We start from the raw sequence: 22,386 nt of genomic DNA, 5'->3' as shown, positions 1-22,386 counted from the left end.
TAAAGGAAAACAAACAAATATTCTTCCCTGAACACACACACCTGGTCAAAAGTAACTCTCTCTCTATATTTGCGGGTGGGGGTGGGGGGTAGGGAGAGAGAACGAGAAAGAGGTAGAGAGAGGAAGAGAAAATAGGAGAATGGAAGGATGATGGATACATCTTCCTTTTGGTTCTTTGGTCATATGACAAAACACCCCTTTACTTATGCTCATTCTTACTGTGGTAGCTAAATGCAGCAAAGGAAATTTCAAATCTTACACACCTAAGACATATTCTTGTCAGACTCCTGAATTTTTAATTAATAATTTTACTCTTACCATAACATTAAATATTTTCATTGTAAGATATTCAAATAAAAATTATCTTCCCTAACCAGCTAATGCATCTCTACCCAGTTCTGTTCCCTAGAGGTATAAGTTGTTAAAACCTTCCATCTAGCTTTCTAGAATGGGGGGGGGGGGGGTCAGGGATGGGGGAAGGGCTTGAAAAGCAGTTGTAAAATTTTTACACAAAAGAAATCATCAATAAACAATATTTTGTAACTTGTTTTTTTCACCCTAAAAATACAGTTTGTGTGTAGTCTATATGAGGATATATGGATCTACTTACCTCACTCTTTTTAACAGCTGCATATACTGCATTGCGTATTAGTATAATTATTTTTTAACTAATTTGCGCAAGATGGACACTTAGGTTATTTTCAGTTTTTCAATAATACAGACCTGTTGAATTTTAAAAGCTGCATTAGGAGCCAGCAGTGTAGAAACTATTCATCAAATAATAGGCAAGACCTTTGCTATGAAAAACATATCTGAAAATAAGAGAGTCAATGTTCTTTGTCTGCTTGGAAGTCAGTTAAGACAGCAACGTAACTGATTAAATTGATCGCAACTTTAAGGTTGATAATGGGGAAAAATTTTTAAATAGTCAATACACTGCCTATCTGTAAGCATTGTCACAGTTACTTTGTGACCTTGGCAAGCCTCTATCTCTTTACCCCTTCTGTAAAGTGATAATAAATCGTGACACATCACAAATATTCCTAAGTGAAGTTTTCCCCAGTTTTTAGCCTTGTGCATCATTTGTATTGAAGAAAATAGTTAGAATGAATTTACATGATATTCAATGGACAATGCCATTGGCACCATTCTCTTCAGTTCATTATAATCCATTACTTAGGAAATTAATTTAAAAAAAACTCTTCTTTGACTCCCACTTTGAAATTAAAGCACCAAACATATGTTTTTCTTTTTCTCATTTACCTTGGACTTTGGCTGTCATTTATTCAATCATTCAATACATATTATTTTTTTAATAGTCACCATGGGCCAAGCACTGTGCCAAGAGTTAAACATAGAAACCTGAATATGCTCTAAGGTAGACTGTGTCTCCACATTACTTCAAAAATGTTCAAAAAGGACAGCTGTCATTCTCTTTGCTTTTTTCACACCGGTAAATTCTGAACTCTTTCAGATGATCCTACCTCATACTTTCTAATTTTTTTCTGATTTCCTGTGTCCCAGTTTTAAGGAGTGGCAGATAGTTCAGTGTGGCTACACTTTAGAGAATTAAAAATTGAAGTGAGACTAGAAAGGATTCAGCAAAAATATAAAAATAAAAATTGAGCTCTATCTTGCAATTGCAAAGGATTTGGACATGGCAATGATGTGATCAAACCAGTAACTTAGGGAGATAGTTCACAATTAGGTTTATGAAAGAAAGGAGTCTATCAAAAAGCAAGAGAGAGAGATGATGGAGGACTTGAAATAAGGAGGGACAGCAAAGGTGGAAAAGAAGAATAATTTCAGAATAAGTATCAGAAATACGTGGGGAACAACTAAATAGAGGAGTGAGGGAAAATGGCACTCTGATCAAAAAAGAACCCATTCTTTCTCGTCTGAAATGGGAGGAGGGTGTTCCTTTATCCGTATGTCACTGCCGTAAGAGACCTTGGCGTTATGTGTGTCCCCATGAAAACCCCCAGCTTCCATTAAACAAAGTGCTCTTCTTAAATGCCTTCCTTGTAAGACCTGGCTGCCCTACCCCAAACCATTAGTGGGAACAGAACGTTAATAAGGAGGGACTGTGGTATCTCTAAGAGAGGTTGACCTCCTTCAGCGGAAGCAGGACAGCCATTATAGTGTAATGATAAATCACAAGCTTTCCCTTTCCATTATTTCCACAGAAGACTCCTCTCTGAATGCATAAACATACTGGAGGGAGAAAGGAAAAAACAAGCAACAGATGAACGGAAAGGTGAAAAACAGAAAATCAGCAGACTTGCAGTGGGATTTAAAATAATGAATACACCATATACAGGCACACATTTGCATCTAGTAAAACTTTAACATAACCTCACAAGGAAAAAAAATCCACGAGAACATGTATAAATATACTAGAAGATTCAAGTACTTCACTCAGAATTATAAATACAAATAACCCTTCTAGGCATGCCTTATTGTATTTAATATTATAGTGCTTCAGTCTTTGCTACAAATCCAAAAGCAAGCTAAACCAAGAGGGAAAAGGGAGCATCAGTTATTAATAAATTTATAACTGAGCTTATTACCTACTTGCTTAGCCAGTCTTTCAATTTTATCAGTGATTGCCTCACTCTGTGCTTCAGAAAGATACACATTTAACAGGAATAAGCTTTCAGGGTAAAAATGTACTGGGTTCTCCTCTCCTGATAACACAGAAGAAGGAGATCAAGAGCCAATGCTGAAAAGGCTCCAGTAACTCTTGCTGGCCATACATGGATGACCATAAGACAATCCAATAATTATCATCAAAAACATTATTTTATCACACCAAGGCTATACCAGGCAAATGTTGAAATGAGCTTCAGAGCTCTGAGAAGATGGTCCTGGTCAATGAAAACAGGATCAGTGTGAGAACGACTGGGAATGAATAAGGCAGCTTCCAAGGTGGTTGATCTGAGCATTGAGTGTATGGTTTGCCTGTGTAAACTGGTGAGCTCACAGACAGTCCATGGGTTAGTTGGACTGCCTCTCCCACATCAGACTCCATCTACTTCTATTTTATCTCTGATCCCAAGAACTTCTGTTTAAGTGTCTCCATATGGGAAATTTTGCATTCCACTCCTTAGGTTTTTAATTTTATATATGGCCTCTTTCTGTTCTACCTGATATAAATCCCCTTATAAGACTCTGGTCCAGTGAAAATGGTCTCATTTGGCAACTAAACTGAGCCAATCCCAACCTGCTTATAAGATTGATAAGGGATTGATGTTGAACATTAAGGGTATTAAGGGCATTTGATAAAGAATTGAAGTTGGACATTAAGGACACTGTGATCAAGGGAAGTCCAGCTGTTCTCTTCTATTTGAATCTCTGGATGCACTTTCTGTATCCATATCAATATATCTGTATCTGTATCTATATCTATCTTTCTGTATAATCTATATTTCTGTCTTGCCCTGTGTCTGTATCTCTAGCTCTATCTGTCACTATCCCTATCCCTATCTAATCTCTCTATATTTTTAAGCTTCTAGTGGATATTTAACAGTTGCCTCCAAACTTTGCTTCTATTTGATTTTGAGATCCAGGTCCATATGGTCCTGGGGAAGCTGGCTTGATCTCTGGCTAAGAAACGAAGTGCATAACCTAGGCTAAGCCAATTGATGCATTCCACTCTCCTCTTCCCTTATATCCTGGCCAAAGTGATATGTGACCTGAGCTGGTCCAATCAGAATGAACTTCAGGACTTCTACTGGGGATGCTGGGGTGAAGGTATAGTCTCTCTTCTGCAGATGTGAATGGGAAAGCATGCAGCTGTTGGAGCTACAGCTATCTTGGAGCAGTAGTGAAGCTAGACTTAGAGTCCAGTCCACAGCAAGTTAGGTAGGACAAAGTAATGGGAATAAAATGGGCCTTGGGGTATACTGAAACTCCTTATGAGGCTTTCTTAAAGCTAACCCTATTTCTGGAAATTTCCTTGTATGAGACATTGCATTAAATTAAGTAATTTGCTTGTGAAGTGTGGTTTCATAAACCTGGTATATGATGTAAATAGTGTGTTTCCTATGTGCTATGCCATCAAGAAAAATCTAAAATACACAGTAAAATGCATAATTCAAAATTATTGGTCGATTTCTTTTTTCTCTATTGGTCATCTAGTCAACTTTGAAATTCTTCCTCCAGCGTATTTGATATACATTACTTCCATTTTATCAACTTTTTACAACTTCATTAAAAAAATAGTTTTCCATGTCCTCCCTCCTACTCTGTTTTCTTCACAATTGCTTTCTAGTTTATATTCCATAGCTGTTTTTATGACGTTTGCAGATATTTCTCCTTTGTTTTAGTAAAAATTGCAGTTAGCACCATGTGCACGGTAAAGGACCAAATCATCTTTGGTTTGAGTTGAGAAATATTTCCTCCCAGACTACTGATTTATGCCTCATATTTTTAAAATATTCTCCAATAGTGCTTTCCATCAATAGCTACTTTATATGTACAAAGTATTCATTGCTTTCTAATAACCAAAACCGCTTTTCTTTAGCTTTGTCGCTAACATCTATTTTTTTTTTTTTTACCAAATGTCAGTTCAGTAACTCAGTCATTTTAGAGCCATCATGACTTTCATCCCTTTCCTGATTTATTAGCAGACTACTCTTTCTCTAGTATGCCTTTCTTCCTTAATATATTTGTGAAAGACTCTTTGACCCCAGCTGTCTTGAATGTTTTACTGTGTTTCCTGGCCAAGGCTTTTGCAATGGGTGCAGTCTTATGAAACTCAAAATGGCTTTGCTTTTAAAAGCTGCCCTTTCAGTTCATTTAAATAAAATGTCTCCAGCTGTGTTTATACTACAAAACCATTTGCAACCATCTCCTACATTTTGGCCCCAAACATTTTTTATTCACAGACCTCTAGATTGCAGCCACAATGCTTCATGTTTTTGTACTTTGCTATGAACCTATAATAGTACTATTTTCAAGAATTATCAATCACTACTCCCACTCTGAGTCTGCCTTTCAAGCCCAGACCCCTGAAATTTGCACACTAGCTTCATAACCAACATTTTATTGTAATCCCTCTACCCAAACTCAGACAGTATCTTCCGCCACCAATTTTCAGAAGCTCATGGTGTTTAGTTAATCGGCCACTTAGTTTACCTGTGGGATCTGACAATACCAGAAACATTTAGGACTGACTGAAAGTGCCTCTGATTAATTTATGAACTAAGGAATTTGGCTCATGGAAGCTATAATGAAAAGATAACCGTGTTAATTTGTAAAAATATATTTTCAGTATGGCAATGGCCAAAAAAAAAAACCAAACAAAAAACCACCAGAATCCTTTCATGGATTAATTGTTGATTCCTTATTTTGTCTTCTCTCCAATATTTTGCTTGATCTTCCATTTTCTTTTTCTACTCTACCTTGACAACATTCGAGGACTCCTTCAATTCTCACAAATAGATATTAGATATCCATTTGAACATTCCCCACTAATCTGCCACAGTGGTGCCATACGAGTGAGCCACTGGCAAGCACTGATGTGGTTGGGTTGGAGTTTTCTTTTTTAGTAGGAAATGTTTTCAGCTATGATATTACTCTTGGATTGTGGCAGAGCATTCACTCATCATTCCGAATGACAGCCTGATGTAGGCTATCACATGTCAGACTGAAGCATCAGACAGGCTTGGTCATGGAAACAGGGAGAATTAGGTATGTGCGACTTGAGAATTTAGTAATGTAAGGTATCCTATACTGGGTAACTCAAACTGGCTAAAAACTAATCCACAACAAGTCCTTGAGAGAAATTTGAGAGTCAAGCTGGTAAAATGAAATACCACATTAAGTTCAGATAGACAGGAAAATGATTATACCTTAAAAGTGGAGCCAAGAATAAGAAGTCAAGAAAAAAAAGGATAAGAAGTCATTATGGAATCATAAAAAAGGAGATACTTTTAGGGTAATGAATGGGATCATATATGTGATATTAAATAACATTGGATAAGTACGATAAAATTAAGGGATAATGATTACTGATTAATAGGAAGAATGGTTTACAAATGCCTTGGATAAAGTAGATTAGGGATTGGGATGCTTTAACAGATGTTAGAGAAATCTGGATAGCCATTGCTCTGACATTGATTTATCCATAAGTTGATGCCATTTAAACTTCTCATTAAACCATTTCTTAAAATATGTACTGGACTTCTTGGTTCAGGGTTCTAACTTCCGATGAAGTAGCAGAGCATGTGCTGCCCATGTAGCAGATTTTATAGACAGATTTGCCTCTGTGGCAATTATTGATTATATTAGGCAATGTTTAAATCTTCCCTGACAAAGGATGGAAGAATAGCACAGTTGTGTTTACTTTTTATCTTTGATCCATAATTGCATGTGGATTTTGCAAGGTGAGCCTTAACCATAAGCATGATTTATGCTAACTTATTATCCTGTTGACTCTACTTAAAGTTAGAAAGGAAATTCCAATTGAAGTTCACTGTGAGCTTACATTCAAGAGCTCGTGGGGATGTCACTGATCTAAATGTAATATTTAATAATATGAACAGCAGTTTAAAAGGAAGGGGTCCTATTGTCCTCCCCCCTACTTGGGACATGGCATCCAGGGGTGAATATCTCCCTGGCAGCATGGGAGATGACTTCCAGGGATGAGTCTGGCCCTGGAACCATGGGATCAACAATACCATCCCCACAAAAAGGGGGGAAAGAAGTGTAACTAATAAAGTATCAGTGGCTGAGAGTTCAAATAAAGCTGAAAGGCTACTCTGGAGGTTGCTCTTAGGCAAACTTCAGTTAGACACTGCTATCTATCATAACTTGCCAAACTCCAACCAAAACCATTCCAGCCAATCCTAAAGAACACCTAGGGAAATATATAAGATTCTACAAAGATTCCACGCACTAGGGTAACTTTCCATAAACCTTCAACCTCCAGATGAGACCCTGGACCAGATAAGTCCTGAAGTCTAGAGGGCCCACCTCTCTAGAAAATCAGCTAATTCCATCTCCCTACCCCATATTATTGACAGCCTCTTCCAACATGAAAAAGTTTGAATGGGCATAGCCCAAATACCCCTTTGATCTTGAGAAAGATCAAAGGTGATGGTGAAGTTATACAGAGAAGGTAGAGTTTAACAAACAAGTATGATTGCTGAATCATTTTATTGATATTTCTTTTAGTCTCCAGTATCTTAGAGCAGCTAGGAGTAAAAACCTAAAATTGTGGAATTATATCTCATACCAAACTCTGAAATCTGTTCTACAACTAATTGTTATGCTGTGCTTTGAAATTTATTGCCTTTTTGTATATATGTTATTTCTTACACACACACACAAGTGAAAAAAAAAAAAAAGTGGTCCTAGATGCAATTTGGTATCCTGAATTGGATCCTGGAACGGAAAAATGACAGTAGTGAAAATTCTGCTAAAATCTCAATAAAGTCTGTAGTTTAACTAATAGAAATGCACCAGTGTTAATGTCTTAGTTTTGAGAAATGGACTGTAATTAAGTGAGATGATAACATTGGGGTAAACTGGTTGAATGTTATGTGGGAACTTTTTCTTACTATCTTTGCATCATTTCTGTAAATCTAAAATTATTCCAAAATAAAATTATTTAAAAGAGTCAAGTCTTCACTGCAAAACAGAAAACAGAATGTGATTTCTACTATTACTGCCTTATTTTTTCTTTGGCAAATTCATTCCCCTTACTAAAATGGTTTCATTTGATTCTCTCTTTTTCTAAAGACAGGAAGGAATTAATGAAAAAAATTAGGCAGTTAATTATGTGGATGTCAATAATATGTCTATAGAAGATATTTGCAATAAAATAAAAAGTGAAAAAAACAAACAATAGAAAAACAAGCAAAGAAACAAACAGAAAAAGCAACAACCTACAAAATTAAAGTTCGCTTTTTCTCTTTAAACTAAGTTCTCTAAAAGTAGAAGTATTTTTATTCTTGAATTGAGTCAAGATTCAAAACAAATATTTGTCAGGATTCCTTTGGTAATTAACCCAGAATCTTCCACGGGTTTTCTTTATTAAGCACCTACAGATGATATTTGGCCTTGCTCTATCTGCATGCCCAATTCTCCTAAAAGCTGCAATTCACTTGATAATAACAACCATTGGTGGAATTCTGATTTGTCCCCACCCTGAATACCTGACTGTTTTAGTTTTCTAGGCTATTTAAGCAAACACTGTGAAACGGGTCAGGTTAAACAATGTGAATTTATTCACTCATGGTTTTGAGGCTGGGGAAATGTTCAAATCAAGGTGTCTTCAAGGTGATGCTTTCTCCCCAAAACCTGTGGCATTCTGGAGCTGGCTGCTGGTGATCCATGGTTCCTTTGTCACACAGCAAGGCACATGGTGGAATCTCCTGATCTCTCTCTTAGTTTTCAGGTTCTGTTTCATTTTGTTGCTTCCTGTGGTTTTCTCTCTCTCTGTCTGAATTTCATTCTCCTATAAAGGACTCCAGTAATAGAATTAAGACCCCATTTGATTGAGTTGGCCACACCTTAACTGAAATAACCTCATCAAAAGGTCCTACTTACAATGGGTTCATACCCACAGGAATGGGTTAAATTAAAAAAAAATTAAATTAAAACATGTTTTTCTGGAGTACATAAAACTATAAACCACCATGCTAGCAAATGGTGGTTGCTTAGTAAATGTTGCTGAATGAATAAATCAAATTGAACAGGGAGCTTCAGATAGAAGCAGAGACCAAAGGACTCTGTCACTTTGGTCAGATGATCCATTCCTGGCCCAAGCCTAGTCCTTGAACATTGTCTAATACTTACAGAACTATAACTCACTCTTGGATATTGTCCTGTGCTAGGAACTGAATTTGCTTTGTTCACAAACTTTTCCAAAGGTGAATCTTGTCCAGAGGCATTAATCATACTCTGGGGTCAGAAATGGGAGAATTGCTCAATGAGTTTGATTCTTGTCTTGAATTGAAGAAGGTCAATTGGTTGTTGAAAGTTTGATGTGGCATAAGCAAAATAGATTTCTGTATGTACGCATATAATGGAGGGCTGTAATAATGTACCGTCATTTCCTTTGGAACTTACACCTCCAATAAGCTCTATGAGCTTGTCCCCTGACAGTTTTGCAGTTAAAGAAGCTATTGGGGAAAATAATTCTGCAGTAATCTATAATAATTCCTGCCACTGCCATATGTTTCTAAGCAGTTTGTGTTTTGAAGACATCCTTCTTCCTGTGTGGCCAAAGCAAGGAGTTTTGACGCTTTCAGCAAAGTAAAAAGAAAAAAAATTAACATTGAGAATATGGAATGGAATTTAGATTCTCACTTGGGCATTTGTGAGGTATCCCCATTTTTACCTTTGTACGCACTAGTTGCTGCTACATTATGTTTAATAGCAAAAAAAGGAGGTTGTTCTAGTTTGCTAGCTGCCAGAATGCAACACACCAGAGATGGATTGGCTTTTAATAAGAGGGTATTTATTTCATTAGTTCTTCAGAGGAAAGGCAGCTAACTTCCATCAGAGGTTCTTTCTTATGTGGGAAGGCTCAGGGTAATCTCTGCTGGCCTTCTCTCCAGGCCTCTGGGTTCCAACAACTTTCCCCTGGATGATTCCTTTCTGCATCTCCAAAGGCCTGGGCTGAGCTGCAAGCGCTGAGATGAGTTATGCTGAGCTGCTTGGGATGTGCTACATTGCGCTCTCTCATTTAAGCACCAGCCAATTAAGTCAAATGTCATTCATTGCAGCAGGCACGCCTTCTAGCCAATTGCAGATGTAATCAGCAACAGATGAGGTTCATATACCTGTTGGCTCACATCCACAGCAACAGAACTAGGTGCGTTCACCTGGCCAAGTTGACAACTGAATCTAACTACCACAGAGGTTTCAAAGTTTTGAGATTCATCATGAGTCTATCATCTACCCACATATGTAGAAGGGGATCTATTGCTTGGAAAGATTTCAAAGGTATCAAGTCACCTCCCCCAAATAAATTAAATTCCATAATTAAATACCCATTCCTTTTGCCCCCAAACTTCCTAGTCTGTTAAAATGCAATTGCCCTTGGTAGAACTAGCACATTAGCTTTAGAATCCGTTAGTGTGGATTTGTTTAACAGACCTTTTTCTAGATAGTTTTGGGAGAAGAGAAAAGGACCTTGAGAAAGAAATAAGGAAGCAGCTTTTCTTAAATGCATTTTACATGTTTCATATTTAATCATCATATGATCCTAGCTCAATTTTTCAGATGAGGGAATGGAAACTCTCAAAGACTAGGCAGATTGCCAAAGGTTATCCAACTGTTAACTGAAGGTTCTGAGACTTAAATCTCATGCATCTGACTCCCAAATTCAGCTCTACTCATTTGAAGAAGCGAAGAGTGCATTGAGTTGCAAGTCAGTGATGGCAAGAGCAGAGGAGGCAAGAGAGAGGGGTGGGATGGAAAAAAAAAATTAGCGATCATTTGTAAAACATGATTACTGGGTTCCAAAGCCCTTAAGGAGATTAGCTCAGGAAAATCTTTTTTCTAAGAGTGTCTCTCTGCCCCCCACACTATACAGAGGCAGATTAGCACAATGGTTTAGCTCAGGAGTGCTGAAGTTAGAGTACAACTTGGGGTTCAATACAGTCCCTGTTTACTAAGTGCTTGATCTTGGAAAACACACTTATTTCGCTCTTTTTCTTGTTCCCACATCTGTAAATTGCAGTCATTAATTGACAGTTCTTTATAGAATTATTGCGAGGATTAAATAAAGTTCTGTACATAAAGTGCTTAACACTAAGATAGGAGTAGAGTAAATGCACTGTCAGTGGTTGCTGTTATTATTCTGCAGGGAAAGGCAAGGGCATGGTATCCTGTCATGATAGATCCTTCCAACCTTTCTCAGGAAAGGAGCAGCCTCAGACTCTTGACTTCATGACAGTGAGGCTTGATTTTATGGTGCTATTTGAAACTTCCTTTGTTTTTTTTTCCTTCCCATATGGGGCTTCTCATCATCTCATTACAGTTCTGGCACCTTCCTGTCTCTGAATATGGAACAGAAAAACACTGTAAGTGCAATTTTCTCAGAGAAGAGAGAGACAGAGGGAGACAGGCAGAGAGGAAATGTCTGAAAGGGCTGAAGCAGGTTTATATCAACTTATGCCTTTTCTTTAAGGTAGGTCAAATATTTCATATTTCCATTTACTGTTCTACATTGGGGTTTGTTGGGGGAATGTATGGAGAGGGTGGTCAGTAAACAGGAGACAGTAAGCAGAAGGTTCTTCAATGGACAAAAACATCATTAATTTCTGTGTTACAAACTGAAGTGACATGGCATGGGGGAGGGGCAGTTTTTCCCTATCTTTCAGAAAGCTCACCTGGTTACAGTGGGTCATAATGGCCAGGAAGAAAGACCTTTCTTCTAAGGGCTGCAGCTTAGAGAGAGAGAAATGAGGGAGAATAGATAGGGTCTTGCTAGGCACTTGAATATTACCCCTGAAAATGGATTGGAGATGGGGGTGGTCAGGAAGAGGAGGGGAGGGGTAAGGAGGCTGAAATACAAAACAAAACAAAGCTGAAACACCCAAGAGAGTCCCAACCCCTAAACTGGTAATAAGTCAGCTTTTGTTAGCTTGGCTTTTGAGTATTAAGCACTCAGTTCATCTCCATTGATTTGTAATGAGGCTGGGAGGCTCACAAAGCCTTAATCAAGCCGAGATCCCTTTAAAATGAACTCTTCTGCGAAGAGAGCTGGCAGATAGCATCTGTGGAGTAGCTGTGTTGGAGAGAGCTCACTGGCCCCATTGTGAGGTTTACACTGGGCCAGAGAATGGGTAGGGGCTTCATTAGTCTGATAAAAACAGACAGGCCAACTTTTCATTAGAGGGATGTACAAATCCACTTTACTTGGCTTTCCTCCTTTACATTATAAAGGCATTATCAGGCTCAAGCTTATGGGACTCATTATTCCATACAAACACTGGGCTTGGAGGTGGGAAGGAGCAGAGTAAGCTGAGGCCTCCATCTTGGAAAAAGGGATTGAGCACTTCACCTTTTTCAAAGCAAAAGCTTTGAATTACCAGGGGCCAAGCCTCCCAGGCCCACAGAATTAAGATCCATAAGATAATTTTCTGCTTTTTTTTCCATCGTCAAATGAAAAAAATAGTGGTAGAACTTTTGAGCTTTTGCAGTGAAGAGTGACATCTTCTAAATTTATCCTTCAGGACTCTGGATTATAGAGAAATTCTAATGTTGGTTTGTCTTATGATCTCTATCTCTATTCCAGTTAGGATGTTTTTAAGTAATTTAAGTAAATCATATACTGCTACTGTTATTTTTTTCTGCATCATGCTTAATTATGAAATCGCATAATATTTGTCTAATTCTCTAGTAGGTTTAAATTAAAACTAGAAGGTAGAATGGTTGAGATAATGAATAGGATCCAAATTCCTAAGGTAACTTTTACAACACTTTTTCAGCCCTGGCCTCAGCCTTCTGCTGTGCCATCTCTTTGTCTTACTCACTTTTTATCCTCTCAATTTTTTTTACCATTTACTAAGCCGACAAATTTATACCCTGCTTAATGTGCGCCTGTCGATTAATATTTAAGACTTTCGAATGCTTCACTCTTTTATGTACCCTTCTATACATAATGATGTATAATGTTTAATGCTGCATTTTATCAGGTTTCTACATTTTACGTCATATTTATATTTGTTGTCTGATGTTGTCTTTAGATTAAGGCTCCTTATTTTATAAAATGATAATACTAATAATCATAGCATCTTTATTAATATGATACGTACCACGTTCTGAAAGATAAGTTTATTCAAAGTGAAGCATACCTAAATAAACCACAAATTTATAAAAATAAAAGCACTTTCTGCTTTTGAAAAATTATACTGAAACCTTCACTGGAGATGTCTAATCCAACTAAGGAAAAGCTCAAATGTTGGTTGTATTCTGTTACTCCAGACTAACCAAATAACTTACTTCCTAATAGAGAGTGATCTGAAGCTTCATGGGGGAAAAAATAGGTAAGACATGGAGAAAGCTAAGTCTGCATGGAAAGCCAAGGATTCATTTCATTCTCTGACATACGTGAAGCAAAGCATGACTTGACCTGGAGCTGCATACTGTTGCAAAATGCACACCAATCACTCAGGAGTGGTGAAGTCTACCAAAGAATGGCAATGTCTTGAACCTGCTTTTAGTGAATTTTAACCTCACCACAGATCTCAGCATCAACATTTCAACCTATATGTTGTTAACAATACTGTTAATCTGGCCCTCCCCAAAGTGTCTTAGAATCCAGCCTACATGAACCAATGCTTAGGATAGTGATATATTCTAGAGTACATAACCAACCTGAGTTTGTAACAACCATGTTGATAATAATATGATAGTGATGATGACAATGAGGCAACCCAATCCATCCCCCTCTCTGCATTTTTAACTTCTGACTTGAGTATGGCAGAGGCTGAGGAGCCAATACCTCTACTGTTTCAACTTGCAGAGCTCAGGAGATTCATCACCTTGGGGTAAAGAGATCCATCTCCTGGAGGGTGACTCTTTGACTTAAGGTGTCATTTCAAGATGTTTCCCTGGGGCAGGCCTTGGGATTAATTAGGTCCAGAAATAGCAAAACAGGAAGTAGACAGTTTTCCAAACTGTGACTTGACAAGATAGGAAATAGACATTATCCTTTTCTTCAGGAATGTCTGAGTTTACTAGACAAAGGCCTAACTTTACTTCTAAGAATGTAGAATTTGGGGCAATGCCAGGAATATGCAGTTAATAACATGTTTGATGAAAGGAAAAATCTGTCTCTCAGTTTGTATAAATATCCATGAGGACCTATCAATGTTTGCTTTCTAAATCTTTACCTGAGACAAGATTTACCTGTTTATATTCAAAGAAGAGGAAACCCTGACCTTTCATTTAACTCTCTTTGAATGATACTGCCATGGACCCTTACTACAAATATAAAGTTATTGTTTAGGCCTAAATCTGAGCCTCAACCAGTGGAAAACTAGATGTGTTTGCATCTTCTGACTGAGACCATGCCATTGACACAAGCCTACTTGTGATACACTACTTGATCTGAATGTTAAGTTTTATCTTTCAATAAAGGATTAAACTCCTCTGTTATCTAATCAGCACTAAGAGGGCTGGGTTATTTTGCTTCCTTTAGTGATAAATTTAATTGGGTCCTAGTCCTGAAAATAGCCTCTGGTTTAGCACTTATCCAAAGAGAGATGATGGTATGTGGTATGGAGGTTAAGCACAGGGTGATAAATTGAGAAATTATGGATAATACCTTCAGGTCTGTTATTTTAATAATTTTTAGCATCATCATGAAAGAAGATTAATCCAGCAATGGTCAAGCCTTTACCAAAATAAAGCAAGAATTGAAAGCATGAAAAACAGGAATAGATGTGCTCTGGTATGGGATTTTCTGAGGTCAAATTATGTGTAACTCCAACTTTTTTCAGACACCAGCAATGGAATAAATGGAAGTGATGCAGCCATGAAGATGTGAAGCCTCTCAAAGAAGCCCTAGTTTTAATATAGTCATGAATGGGCTAATATCAATAACTGAAGGAGTTATTTGAGAACATAGGAAGTTTCACAGACTGTTTTGGATGCTAGCCTGGGGTACAAAACAGGTAAAGTGTCCCTGGGGCACTACAGAAGTGGTTGAGAACAGCCTGATGGTTCTGCTAGGTCTCCCAGTTTAGACAAAGAAACCTGGGTACATAGACCTTGACCAATGTGAAACTAAGGACATTCATCAAGGGATGCAATGAAGACAGGGGCTGACATCCAAGGGCAAACATGCCGACATACTTCTAAACAGATGTCTTTTCTCCTATGCCAGCATTGCCCTAGTGAAAAGAAAAGGACTAAGGGAAGGAAAGAACATGAGACTGTTCTAAATACTAAACTGTTTTAAATACTAGACTGTTTTAATACTAAATTCAAAGTTTAAAACTAGAAGGGATGATCTATGTGAATTGGTAAATTTTTTTTATCTGCCACGAAGAGAAAGTTACATATCTATATACCTGAATCTTGTGAATACAAGAGGTTCTATATACATCAAGAAGAACTGAAAATACTGTGGAAGAACAAAAATCCAGTAAGATAAGGACTGAAAAGGATTCTCTGAATGAAGCAATGTGATGGTCTTTTAAGAGAGAGCAGTTGCAATGTACTGGTGGGAACTGAGATAGACTTGAGAGTGAATGGGAAGTGAGGATGTAGAGATAGTGGTCGTAGTTAACTTTTAAAATCAGGGATGAGAAGGAAATAAATGAGAGAGTATGGAGATGAGAATAGATATTAATGTCTATTAAAGTTGAGGTCAAGTTAAGGATGCAGGTAGTCAGAATGTTTGTCTGTTAAGGACAAAGCCAACAGAAAAAAGAGAAGCCATGTAAAGAAGAAAGGATGCCTTGGAAGAAGTAAGAAGGTATGGGGTGGAGTGGATGGGTAGACTGGCTAGTTTTTGAGCAGGAAGAGATTTGCTTTATTTCTTCAGAAAGGAAGAAAGTAGCTAAAAATGATTATATTGCACTTTATATAAAGAGACATGAGAGGTTCAGGAAGATAATGGCTCGTATATTTCTGGCATTGGAAACATGCACCATCTCAGACACTCCTGTATGATATTTTCTCTAGGTGCTCTCTCCCTCCAGAAGTCTAGAATCATGACATCTTAGAAAAGGTCACTAAAACCTGTATTATCAGCCTCTTGCCCTCTGTTTCTACTTTCTCTTTCTAGTTCTCCTCTGCCTTGTCCCATAGATTCAAACCTGATCTCTAACTGCTCTACGTGGAGTTTTCAGATTGGCTGCCTGCCATTTATATAACTTGGCGATTTCCTGATATGTGTGACCTCCAATATTATAGCATTAGATTCTTAATGAGGCTGGTGGACAAGGGACACCACACTGCATGTTCCAAGTTTCTAGTCTATCGTACCCTGTAACTCCACTTTTATCAAGGAGCTAGAAGTATCAGAACCATTTTGTTGATGGTATCTGTATTTTTTGCAAATTCACCCTTTTCTCTACTTTTTCTCTCCAGTTTGTTAGCATAATCAAAGTTCCTACCTCTTAACTCCTGACATCTGGGAACTCTGGTAAGTATATAAGGCACTCAGAAAATGATGAAAGTAGGAAATCCCAGAATGAGCTTTTGGCACTCTGTTTTGTTTCCTGGAACCTAGGAGATGTTATTGGTTGCCCTCATCTCTCCTAGAAGCCAATGGTCATCCAAAGAAAGAGCATTTTACTTCTTGACAACATTTACCTAATCAGGTAAACAGGAGCTTGCTTCTTTTGATAAGGTAGAAATTCTGAATCCTAACAACATTTAATTTCATGGCAACAGAAGCAGCCTGATCTGTACTATAGTTTGAAATCTATGAGTGTTTAACAAAATGCACATTGGTTGGGCATAAATGAATACAGCAAGGACTTGGAGTCACAATTTTCACACCTCAATGATTCAGGTCTCCAATAGTGAAAATCCAACTACAGAGTTTGTTCCAGTCTGATAACATTCTTTATGGCTTACTGCTGCTTTAACTCATACCCCTGTATGATCAGGTTGGGACCCTATTTTCCTGCTCCCTTTATACCTGAGGTAGAGATAGGTCTGACCAGTTAGCTCTCTGCCTCCTTTCTCCATGTCCTAGCACAAAACCTTCTGAGGATGAGGGTAACTCCATTTAGGAGGCTCCCCAAGACATGCCTTACCATATCATCTGTGTGAGCATAAAGACACAAGGGTAAAGTCAATAGAAAGTGTTTGCTCCCAGCTCAGTTTCATTTGGTATCCCTTTGTTCCTCCTATTATGATTTCTATATCTAATATTATAGCTTCTCTGGTTGTTCAATGGAAAATGTTTAATACAGAAATTGTAACTTAGTAGATAATCAATGTTAAGTCCTCACTATTAACATTGGTCATTGTCAGTGTGACCTACAATAAATAGGTCCTTCTTGAATAAAAGCTCAATGTGCCAGAGCACAGACATTTTTCCCTTATGTAGAAGTGGTTTGGAACTCCCATCTGGCCTGGTTAAGCCACCATTCATCTCTTAAAAAATATGAATGAAAGATCTAAGCACTGGTTTTGTTTAGAAGTAGCTAGCTTGAGAACACTAGATTCTGATTAGCACCCCCTACTCCCTGGAAACATAAAAAGGAGATCTTGGAGCCCGAGGCTGAATCTCTCTTACTTTGTGCAGTTTTCACCCCACATCGATGCTGCCCTTGTCCCAAAGGCCAATGCCTCTTCCCTAAGGGTGTTATTTAGCCAAGAGAGTAAAAAAGGGGCTTGGAAGTAGTAAGATATGTTGTGCTTACATTAAATAGTGCCAAGCATCAAAGCCCCAAGTGCCAATCAATCAGTAGATCATTACTTAGTCTGTAGTCTGTGCATACCTCATTTGTCTGTGCAACCCTGAGAGACTTAGACTTTTCTGGAGATTTAGAGATGCTACTCCCAGGGAGCTGGGTGCTCTGGCACCGTGTGGTTAGCAGCACTCTCACTGACCTTCCATTTGCACTGTTTTAAAGGTCCACGAGTGTTCCCTCCCCTAACAGCAGGGCAGAGAACCCTGAACTTGGTGGCTGTGCCTCCTCTGAACAACAAGTACAAGCTGCTGCCAGGGCAGTCCTGGGGGATTCAATGCTGAGCAGCATTGCTCCCAAACTGTCTGGCTCCGCCCCAGCCCAGGCACAGATCAGCTCCAGGAATCTGAACCCGCTGTCTACAGGGGACAGATTGAGAGGTCTGGGCCTGTGCAGACAGCAGTTGTGCCAGCGGGGATGGGGTGAGGTCCCTGTGTGGGAAAGAGACCAGGAAGGAGGTGCTTGAGTCTGAGGTTGATGATCAGGCATCCTATAACAAACCAACCTGTGAGCCCTACCAGACAGCTCCTGAGTCCTTCCACTGAATGAGGTAATAAATATATCACTACACCATGAAATGGCCTCTGGGTGGCTATAGAACACTTAATTATTGATTAATCTTCATTAATTAATGAATTTGAACATGAGTGCTGCTAAACAGGAATATGAAAAGCCAACATTCGTGAGGGCGGAGAGAGGAGGGCTGTGCTTCTAAGGCTGGAAGGACTCTGTCCTTCTAGATCCAGGCAAAAACTATTACCACAGGAGTGCCTAGTGACTCTTTTGTCCCAGATGCTACTTCTAGGGTTGATGGTGCCTGTGGATGTCACTGCAGTCCCAAGACCGATGTAAAATAAACACAGTGATAAAAAGGCGGCAGAGGAGGAGGGAAAGAGATCATTGGAAACATGGAGAATGACAGGGGAAGCAGTGATTCAGTTCAACTTTTATTTACCACCTACTATTTACCAGGACTTGAGGTTTCAAAGGTGAATAAGACGTTGCCCTGCCTTTGAGTTGTTCACAGTGTAGTAGGGGAAATAGACGACGTCAGTTTAATACCTAACACATTTATATTTGGCATTTCCTGAGAATTCTGAAAATGTCATGTAGGGATCAGAGGACACTGAAGCAATAATTTAAACATGCATTTGATGCGCACCATTGAGATGAAAAAGACCACAAGAGATAGTAATAATAACAACAACAATAAAAATAATGTCTTCTTTCAATTGGAGGAGGGGAGACAAGAAATTATTTACTAATGCAATCTCATCTCTTCCTCCAGAATTTTGCAGGTAGCACAGGTTGTCATCAACGGCAGCAGAGTGGGTCAGGGCTGGTTTCACACAGGCTGATGGGCCTTGTGCATGCTCCTTCACCTCGCTGGCTTCTAGTTTCCTCATCTTTTAAATGAAGATAATTATGCCCTCCTTACGAAGTTTAGAGACAATTACTGGAAAGGGGTATAGGTCCCTGACATGGAAGATTCATATATACATAGTAGTGATTAAAGCTATTATTTTATTTGGCAGGGTAAATTATAATCTTTTTACCATGTGACTTCCATACTCAAAAACCTTCAATATTCATTAGTGATTGTAAGAAAGAAACCATGACACAGGCAAATAAAGAAGTTCTCATCTTCGGAGAAAGACAAAATAGTGTATTGCTTAAGAGCGGGGGTCCTGCCTTCAGCTAGTCTGAGTTTGAAGTCTACCATAGCTATTTACTTGCTGTGTGATCTTGAGCAAATAACTTAACCTTTCTAGCCAGCACCTGAGTTTCCTTATCCATTAGAAACAGGTAATGATATATGACAGGTAATAGATATAATGATATATACACCTGCCTCTTATGGGTCTCATGAAAATTTAATGTTATATTGCATGTAAAGCACTTAGCCTGGTGCCTAGCATTTAAAAATACTTGAATGTTAAATATTAAAATAATGCTTTATAATATCAGTATTAGAGAGAATCATGGCTAAATCCCATTGTGGCATAACATTCTACTACTTATTGAAAAAGCACTCTTTTTCACCCACTACTCCTCCCTTCTCTTCACTTACACCCCCATACACTCACCAAACAATTTGATTTGTTATATTGGGGTAAACTCAAGTGCATCATGAGGAGGTATTGTCTAATCTCCAAGTTGCAGCAGTCTAGGAAGGAGCTAACCCTCAGAGAATCTCAGCAGGACTAACTCTGCATTTTTTCCACTCTGACAACAAATTTACAATCGACCATTGCAGAACTTGAATTCAAAGGGATATGCTTTTCTTAGTGGAAATTTTAGAAATGAATAAAATAGAACTCCTACCCTCAAGGAGTTTACAGTTTAAAAGTAAAAATAACAACCCTACAAGTAACTTGAATGGCATTTTAAAAGCTAGAAAACCGTTACAAAAGCAAAACGCAGGTGGAACTTGGAGGAGTGAATCAAGAACTTTCATCTGGGTGATTAAGTAACTTTTCAAAGAGGCATCTGAATGGCGCCTTGAAGGATAAGCTGAATTTCAATAAAGAAGGAAAATGATTGACGTTTTCCTAAGTTGAAGAAACAGCATAAATATAGTACAAAGGCCTAAAAGCATGTGGAACATTCTAGAAATGCTATATTTGTGATTTCTTTTTTTAAATCAATGATTTCTATGCACATGCATGTTGTTTACTTTTACAGTTTTTGTTCCAATATGAGTTACAGTCTCAGCTCCTGGTACTCACAAAGAGTTCCATGTTATAAAAGCCTCTTTTTCAGTTCCTAGGGGATATGGAGGCGCTAGGGACATATGTCCTTTGCCTGTGGAAAGCCATTTTGCAGAGGATAATGTCAGCTAGAATCCAGGGCAGGCCCTTTAGAAAGTGGCTTATAAGAATGACTGAGAAGAATCTTTTTTTAGCATGTCACCAAGATTCCTTAGCACGTATCCTGGTATGGACAGCAACAATTTTTTTTTTTTAAAGAAAACATAAAAGGAAAAAAATAAAGATGTAAGAAACAAACAAAAACTCTCGATCCATAAAATGCAATCCATGACCTGATGGGTAGTCTGGAAAAGCAGCTGGTGACCACTATTTGTTGAGAGCCAGGATGAGTTGGGCAGTGCCGTATTCCAGTTCATAGGTGGGTTCCCCCATGGAAAAGAAATCACCGAGACATAACTTTCCCTATCCCCCAGCTCTTCCCCACCCTTGTGCATCATTGAATGCCTGGGGGAAAAGAAATAAATAGCTAGGTAGAGTTCAAACCAGAAAAAAATAGAAACCAGATTCTCTGAGGGATAAACACAATCAGCAGCAACACAGCGAGCTGCGAGAGAAACCTGGAAAGCAGAAATGCTAAAAGCGAGTGAGCGAGGCTCTTGCGAAAGGAAATTAGATATGAGCTGCCAGGTGATATAGCAGCTGAAAGGTCAATGCTATTTTGGGCTGAATATGAAGAGGCTTCAGGCATCTCAGGACTGAAAAAAAAATGTACAAACTAGAGAGGGTTCAGAGAAAGGCAACAGCATTGATTAAAGAATGGCTGTTGGCTTTGTGGTGAAAGATTAAAGGCACAAGATAGGCAGGAGCAGCCAGGGATCTTGATGCCAATTGTATATTAATAGCACTTTGTGGTGACAAAGCACTCAACACTATGTTTATTTCTTATCTCTCACATGGCTGTTCTTCCTTGTAAAATGCATTCATTCATCCAACAGTCATTTATTGACCACCTGCTATGTGCCATTTACTGTGCTGGTGAGTCAAAGTTAAATAAGTGACAGCTTCAGTCCTTGAACAGCTCATTGGCTAAAAGAGACAATGACAAGCAGTAAGAAGAATGCTGTGCAGTACCATGGACTCAAGAAAAGAGATAAATAGTTGTGCCTGTAAGAGGAAAGGAAAAGCTCTAAGGAGAAGCTAATCTTTTAGCTGGAATTTTGCAGAATGAATGGGTTTTCACAAAGTAGAATGAGTGAAGAGGTTCTTGGGGAGAGCATTCCAAGCAGAGGAGACATGACCAAATGCACAGATTAGGGAATGTGGCCCAGTGAGGCTAAAGCCTACGGGGTCAGAGCAAGGAGGAGAGTAGAGGAAAATGAATCACAAAAGGAACCAGTCACTTGTTAGAGTATATTGGAATATTCTGATTGATATTTGACTTGAAGGTCTAAAACAAAGCTCTGCTCTAGACATTGTAGGAACTATAAAGGTGGGTATAAAATAATCTCTGGCCTTAAGGAGTTTATCAGTCTATCAGCAAACATTTGTTGAAGTCCTACCCTGTTGCAGGTGTTAAGCAAGGAGTTAGGGGATTCATCTAAATAAGGCAAGTACAACCCCCCACCCTTGCCAAAAAAAAGAAAAAAGCTTTCCAACTAGAAGATGGATATTGATCACTTATACTAATTGTTTAAAAAAAATTAATAGCATGCTGATAGGGAGGGATGACAGTATATGAAAAATTCCTGTTCCAAATATCTATTGGTATAAAGTAAATCTCCACAAATCTTAATGACTTAAAACATGGTTTATTATCATTACACATTCATGGTTCTGTGGTTTACTGGGCGCAGCTGGGTGGTTCTCTTTTGGGGTCTCTAGTGCCCTGTTGTGAACAGATGGCAGCTGAAATCATCTACAGGCTCAATTGGGTTCGATGTAAAATGACTCCTTTACTCTTGTGTGTGGTGCCTCCATGGGGATGGTTGACAGAGTTGGGGCCTGCCCGTGCATCTCTCTTTCTCTCTCTCTCTCTCTCTCTCTCTCTCTCTCTGTCTCCCACACCCACACTGTGTGGTCTCTTTGTGCAACTACCTTGCACTTTCTCACAGCACGGTAGTACCAGGTAATCTCAGACATCTCATTCTGGCTTCCCTCAGAGCAGGTGTTCCAAGGGGGAGTGTTTCCAGAAACTAAGGAAGGAGCTGAAAGCCTTCTTAAGACCTAACCTTGGAATCATGCAGTGCCACTTCCATCGTATTCTATCAGTCAAAATGCAA

The 22,386-nt window shown here is 38.7% G+C and overlaps 1 long non-coding RNA gene across 1 annotated transcript in view; it reads left to right on the top strand.

Moving 5' to 3' along the window:
- LOC143680194 (uncharacterized) overlaps positions 1 to 22,386 on the top strand; it is a 146,104-nt gene that overhangs the window by 38,926 nt on the left and 84,792 nt on the right. Inside the window, exon 2 of the long non-coding RNA XR_013174042.1 lies at positions 10,997 to 11,146. This is a non-coding gene — a long non-coding RNA (uncharacterized LOC143680194). The remainder of the gene's footprint in view (positions 1 to 10,996; positions 11,147 to 22,386) is intronic.

Source organism: Tamandua tetradactyla, chromosome 4 (genome assembly GCF_023851605.1).
Source record: "Tamandua tetradactyla isolate mTamTet1 chromosome 4, mTamTet1.pri, whole genome shotgun sequence".
Classification (NCBI taxonomy): Eukaryota; Metazoa; Chordata; class Mammalia; order Pilosa; family Myrmecophagidae; genus Tamandua; species Tamandua tetradactyla.
Note: the sequence above shows the minus strand (reverse complement) of the source record. Positions and strands in the feature narration are given on the sequence as shown.